At 38.6% G+C, this 6885-nt stretch overlaps 1 pseudogene; it reads right to left on the bottom strand.

Annotated features, from left to right (window-relative positions):
• Positions 1-5629: 5629 nt before the first annotated feature.
• On the bottom strand, positions 5630-6588 carry LOC148949116 (transcription initiation factor IIB pseudogene; annotated as a pseudogene).
• Positions 6589-6885: the final 297 nt, after the last annotated feature.

Here is a 6885-nt window from a genome sequence, read left to right as displayed (position 1 = left end):
TCACCAGACTTTTATAAATCCCTAAAAAATTTAAGAGAAATTCCAAGAAATCGTATTTTACAATTCCCGAATCCCTAAATTGCTACTACTACTAACAACTCGCTGCAGCACCAAGCCACCTGAGGCCACCATATCTACGCATACTTTTTTCCTATCCCAATCTATTCAAAGCCTCTTTCTTTACACTCTCCAAGGAAGTTCTTATTTCCCTAAAATTTTTCCTTATGACATTATCCCGCTAGACACCACGCCAGCTTTCCTTTTGGCGTTGAAGAGCTAATTTTTAGGGAAAACTGAAGTATTTCATTAAAGTTTTCCCTTAATAATCTTATCCATTAGTAGTAGTCGTGATAATAGTAGTAGCAGTATGCGCGTTTTTCCTCGCTCAGCAATCGACATCCGCCCTGCGCGCTTGGACAAGAGCTATCCTCAACGTTTGGATATTACGCCCAGTCTCTTAGAAACGTCAGTTCCCATCCCTCTTTTTCTAGTTTTGGCAAACAAATCCTTCTCTTACCGCATACTTACTACCCCGTACAGATAGCGGCTCGATACCCTCCCCACTCTCCCACAAAGGAACCTTTTCTTAACAGAACATTTCACAATGGCAGCCATCTTGTAACATCTGTTTTATAGACTGTCCCTTCGCTGCTACTGTCTGTTCTCTTCTTTTTACCAGACCCTATCCAACCCCCTTCTATATTGTTTCTTCCCAAGCAGACCCTAATTGTCATCAAAAAGCGATAGTTCACCTTTCCCCTTTTCACGTTCATCTTATTCTCACCTGGCTCTACCACTTAACAAAATAAAACATAATACTGGTTACTTTCCCAAAGTTAATTGTTATTAACACTAAAAACTTGAATTTTAACAAATTCACTGAACTACAGGCCCTTTCCCAAATGCACAAAAATGAAGTAATTGCCATGACAGAGGTTGAAGCACAGGATCCTGACTTATTAAGAGTTAATAACCACTAACTCATAAAACTTCGTCCTCACGATCACCCCCTAGGTAAGGAGGGAGGCATAATATTGTTATTTGTATCTGATCATCCTTTATTCAAACTGATTAATTCCCCTAACCTTTCAAAATGTTATAGAATCATTTAGTTAAGTGTAAGATCAAAAGTTTTATTACGTCCTTAGTATTTGATTGTGGTTTGGTGGTATTCTTTTTATTATCACACAAAAAGAAGCTGAATAAAACCGAAATTCAACAAATATACAGAATTTACATAGCAGTACTGATTTTGTCCTTAGCAAATTCCCATACGCCAGTATTGTTCTAGTATGTGATTAATTTAAAAACTTTTTCCACAAAACATGTTTTTCAAAGAAAAGTAAAGAGCTCCATAAAGGGGATGTTGATGTCTATTGCTAGATTTTCAGGCTCTCTTGGCGGTGAATCTGTCAAAAGACAAAGGACCTCTCCAGGGTGCTTAGTAATCAAGATCAATAAAGAATTTTGGGGTTGACAAGTAACAAAAATTGACATTTGCTAATGAATGAGTGAAAGCACGCTTGTTTTTACGAATGGAGCACATCTCGACGGAAGAAAAAAAGTGCAAGAGAAGCAATTTTAATTGAACTGGTATTTTTATCAAATGAGCGAAAGCAGGGATAATTTTTCGAGGGGTAATCGTCTAGGGAGGGAATTATCCAGGAGGGACATTAGCCAGAAAAGTGTTAATGCACAAGCAACTATGAAAAATCATTGAAAGTGAAATTCAAAGTGTTTTCTTTGTTTAGGGGAACGGGGAATTATTTGAACATTATAAATACGTAAACAACTTAAAGATTTTCGTTGAAAGTCAGGTTCAAAACCATGTTTTTTTCTCTGGGTATACCGGTGACAATCGTTCTAAGATTTTTAATTACGTTTGAAAAATAGAGTGCGAAATTAGTTGGGACATCATAAATATATTAGAATGTCAACTGGATGGTAAGTTTGACGGAAACCAGGGGCGTATTTTCCTATGGGGCAGGGGGGGGGGGGGGCAACAGCCACTCCCAGACCTTGGTCTGCCTCCCCTCAGACCCCAGTTTGCCCCCCAACTGAAACTTAGTTTCTTCCAAAATCATGTCAAAACTGAGATAAACATGCATAATTCAAGCATCAACAGAAAATGATCAGTTTTTAGTACATATTTATCTTTACAGTACTATAAGCTATCTTTATATAGTACTATAAAGTACCTTTATAGTACGATTAAAGTACTAAATACTGCATTTATGATACCAAACGGCTTATTTTTTGGTTTTTACTGTCATTTTTACTTGGTTTGAGAAAATTGGCTCCAACGTTTGCCCTCCCCCCAGGGTTTTGACGAAATTACGCCCCTGACGGAAACCCTACCGGGGTCTTAGCCTAACCTGAATTTTGGTGACAAGGACCGCTAAGAAATGTTTATTTGGGTACAATATAGGTTAATTAAATGCATATTTATATATCACATGCCGAAGTTTACTTAATACTAAGAAAAATAAACGTAAACGAAAACATATATCAACGCCTAACTACGACAGAACTTTAACCAATTACCTCTATAAGACACTGAAATGTAGTTACGTTTTCTCGGCTAGTCTGTCAATCCAGACGGGTGACAGCAAAGAAATTCCCAAAGCGGCAAGATCAGTCAAATGATAATTCCTTTGAACTGATTTTCATTATTTTTCGAGCAGGTAGACTAAAATATTTTTATGGACTGAATTCTCCGGTGCTTAAATTAGAAAAATCTGTTCCGGTTAATAAAAAAAGAAATTGACATTTCCTGTTTATGTAAGTCTCATCAAAATTGAATATCTCTATATCAGGTCTAAATTCTAAGTCAGGGCTCACCTTCATTACTATCAACACAAAATTTCCCACCATAACAATCGTTTGGAAGTTGTATAAAACACATTTAACCCTTGACAGGCCACTATATGAACGAATACCAGGAAAAATCTACAACGCTTCCCATGTAATCTCTAGGTCAGACTATTGATGAAAAATTTTATTTTTGCATGATTTATTCAAAATTGTCAATTTTAGACCATGTTGTAAAAATACGACATTAGCCTCTCGAATATATCAAAATGGGATATTTTCACTTGGTGTGGAAGGCTTTAAAACAATTGTTTTTGGCAGTAAGGCACAGTGGAAGGTCACATTTTTCGCATTCAAAAGTGGTATATCCCGATTTGCACTCTTTGCAGCGGCTCTGCTTTTCAGTCTGTTTTGGCCAGTGATCAAGTCCATCAGCTTGAGTAGATATTGCTGGTCGGGTTCGATTGCGACTTCGAATGAAGCTGGGACTTTCTTCGACATCTGCGGATGGTCTACCACGTTTACGTTGGGGTATCACACGCGCCGAGGCATACAACCCTGCAGCAACTTCAGACCTGAAGGCTCTCAAGATCATCGGTTCGTCTGTCCTTGAACTCAGTGCTTTGACGTCTGACCTGAAAAGAAGCCAGCTATTGCAGACTGCTGTGTCAATAAGCCACCAGAAGACTCTCATATACCATTTTCGTGTCCGAAGATGAGTTTGGCACATCTCCGCCAGCATGTCTGCTAAATCTACGCCACCCATATGACGGTTGTACTCACAAGCAATGGCTGGCCTTGAAACTTCAACCCTGGATTTATCCTTAACGTTCCAGTGTCTGCACGTATCCTGTGGCGTTATTCCTGCATACGTTGAAGCCAAGCAAGCCGTGTTGTTATCTAACCATTTCACTACAATAACGCCCGAATGAATGTCAGTCCTGTAATCTGACGTTCCTCTCTCTCGTTTCTTCATTTCACCATCTGTGAGGAGCGGGCAGCCCTTCAGTCACGCTTTGTTCAACGTACCAATACAAGGGAATCCTTTAATTTTGAGTAAACTCATTAGTTTCAAGCTCGAAAACCAGTTGTCAAAGTAAATCTTGTAGTTCATTTTCTCTGGCAAGGTACTCATCAGACGTAAGACTATGTTGCCTCCGACTCCAAGATCTGGCTCTATGTCATCTTCAACAAGAGTGCCCCTCCCTTGATAAACTTCAAAATCATGTGCAAAACCTGGCACACCGGCTCTGGTGAACACTTTTATTCTCCACTTCGTCAGCTTTTTCGGCAGATATTGTCCCAAGTTGCCTGGCCTCTTGAAAGGAATCATTTGCTCGTCAATGGAAAGGGGCTCATCGGGGCTGACCTAAAGAAATTTAGAACGGATATGACTCAGGACGGGTCGAATCTTGTATAGCTTGTCAAATCCTTGTTCTCCAGGTTTCTTAGCTTTATTGTTGTCGTTGAAATGAAGAAAACGTTTGATCTTGTCAAACCTTTGTTGGCCCATCTTGTCGGCAATTTGAGGGTATCTGGTGGCTGCTTCCCAGTGCATTTGATAATAGGGAACTTTTATCACTCCAAATAATAGAATACTGCTCATGAAAACTTTTAGCTCTTCGGCAGTGAGGCAGAGGTTGCATCCCTCAGTTTGAAGTGCAAAGACGTTACTTTGTTCAACTATCAGCTCAAGAAGTTCATCGTCAAAGAATTTTTGGAAGTATTTCAGTGGAGTCTCCAAGATGCCCGGAACTTGGCGAGGCTCTCCTTTCCAAGACAGATCAACTTTTTCTATCTCTGCTTTTCTCCAGTCGAGTTTTTCTTGGAATTTCGATTTCTTCTTTGATTTTCCAGTACTTGTTGTTACCGGTTGCTGTTGCTGACTGGAGGGTGGAGTTTCCCCCGATTCATCGTCACTGGGTTCAGTGTTAGCCTCCACGTCATCCTGTTCCAAGAAGAAGTGGAGATTGTCCAGTAGAGGCAACAAGTCTGCATCAGGATCATCGATAAGATCTTCTGGAGACAGGAAGTCTGGATCATTGTCATCATCATCGTCGGACAAATCAGACAATATGTCTTCTCGAATGTCAAAAATATACTTGGCCGCCTCTTCTGCGTCAATTCGGCGATTTAGAGCTCGTTTTCTTAGTCTGTCGTAAGATTCCGCCATCTAGAAAGAAAACAAAAATTAGACATATGAAACACCCTGTCTACTCAATGATCCACCATTCCTGAGGGGTGCTTTGAGCTACTACGTAGGAGGGACTCCTCCTACATAATAGCTGATGTAAAATTATATTGTTTTCTTCACCCTTTTTATTTTCTTATTTAGTTGTTTGTTTCATAATTTTGAGCCACGATCGTCCGATGTTGTATTTTTACAACAGGAGGAAGTTTATCTTGCTACTGATCCAAATTCTTGCTTATTTCGTGAATTTCAACTACAGTAATTCAAAACGGTATATATTTTATACGCATATGACATGCAAGGAATCTCCCACCTTTTCGTTTTGTTTCCAGTTTCTAGCTTAGAAATTGCCAACCTTTTTATTCGTTTTTCTTTTCCCTTGGTTTGGTGACTCACTGTTTAGGCCACATGTCACACAGCAGCTCCCCAAAGGTATCAATCGACTGCCATCTTTCAGCCCCAACGAAAGATGTTGATAAAAGCAGTATTTTTTTACAGCAAGATGGCAGTCCAAGCTCGAAAAGTACAGATTTGTTTTTTTACAACAATTGCCTGTGTAGGGTTAAGTGCATATAACACATTTAAACAATATAAATCACATCTAACACAAAAATTCGTCTCTGTAGCTTAGCTCTGGGACAAGGCTTTAATAGAAATTGCAAATTTGAAATCTACGGGAAATAAAAGCGAAGCCGATTTCCGCAACAGTAGATTAGCCCATTGGATTGTAGTTTCACTGGTACCAGTCGCCTTGATAGTTTCAACAATATTCTTCTTAGAGCATCGATTCTTGGATGCTTGAGATGCCTTGTAAATAGCAGCAGCAGCAGCAATTTAGACCAATAATCGTCCTGGCATAATATCTAATTACATAGAGTTGTTCAGAATATGGCTTGCAGCTTTTTAAGCCAAGTAGGGCAAAACAAGATTGTTACAAAACTACGCAACAAATCCCTGGTAGTAATCAAATTAATTTTGGTTGGTATACTATCTTGAATAAACTTGAACTCTCAGCCAATTCTTTTTCTACTGTCGTGTGAAGTAGCATATATTTCTTTAAAAGTCCTTGGAACTCCTTCTTGCCGACAAGCAATGTATAAACAAGCCGAAACAATAGCATTGATGGACCTTTCATTTAGTGACTTTCCATAATGAACATTTTGAAAAGGCTATTAGCTCGACTTACAGTAACCCACGGTGAATGGATTTTAACAGCCAATGTTAAAATCTCTCTCACAGCTTTCATCAAAGATCATTCGGAACTACTCATCTAACGCTTTTTATTACACATTTCGTTTCCCAACTCATCAAAAATTTGGACTAGCTGTTCCAATAACTGAACCATCGGGTCCAATTATTGTGGATAAATCAGCCCCTCTGACAAGAGGATTCTTTGGACCATCAACACGAGATGGATAGGTCTCATTTTCCTCCTTGCAGACAGATCTCCTTTCAGTTCCAACATCATCAGCTCTGTCATCCATAACCAGTCTATATTCTGAGCATAATGTATCATCTTCAATCCAATCTTCTGACGGGTAATTAGGAGAAGTAATGAAATTGGGTGGAATGAATCTATCTGTCATTTCACTAGTTGTTTCACTGTTTATTTAATTTTTAATTATGAAGTGTCATAGATTTATGAATCATTTTATATTTATTTGAAAAATGACATCATCGTGATAATACAAAAGGGATGTTCTACATAATTTTATTGTTTTCACAAGAGTTTGGGTCAAAAATCTACAAGATGGGGAATTTTGGTGTGGTGTTATTGCATTGCCATCGGAAGTGCATATACTGATAAACTTTGAATATTTGAAAAAGCATAAAACAAGAAATGAAATGGTAATACTTTTAATTTATTAGCATGTTTACTTCAA

Source organism: Artemia sp. Qi Xiang Cuo, chromosome 8, assembly GCF_049724085.1.
Source record: "Artemia sp. Qi Xiang Cuo chromosome 8, ASM4972408v1, whole genome shotgun sequence".
NCBI classification, from domain to species: Eukaryota; Metazoa; Arthropoda; class Branchiopoda; order Anostraca; family Artemiidae; genus Artemia; species Artemia sp. Qi Xiang Cuo.
The sequence above is the reverse complement of the archived record's forward strand: the minus strand, read 5'-3'. Positions and strand labels throughout refer to the sequence as shown.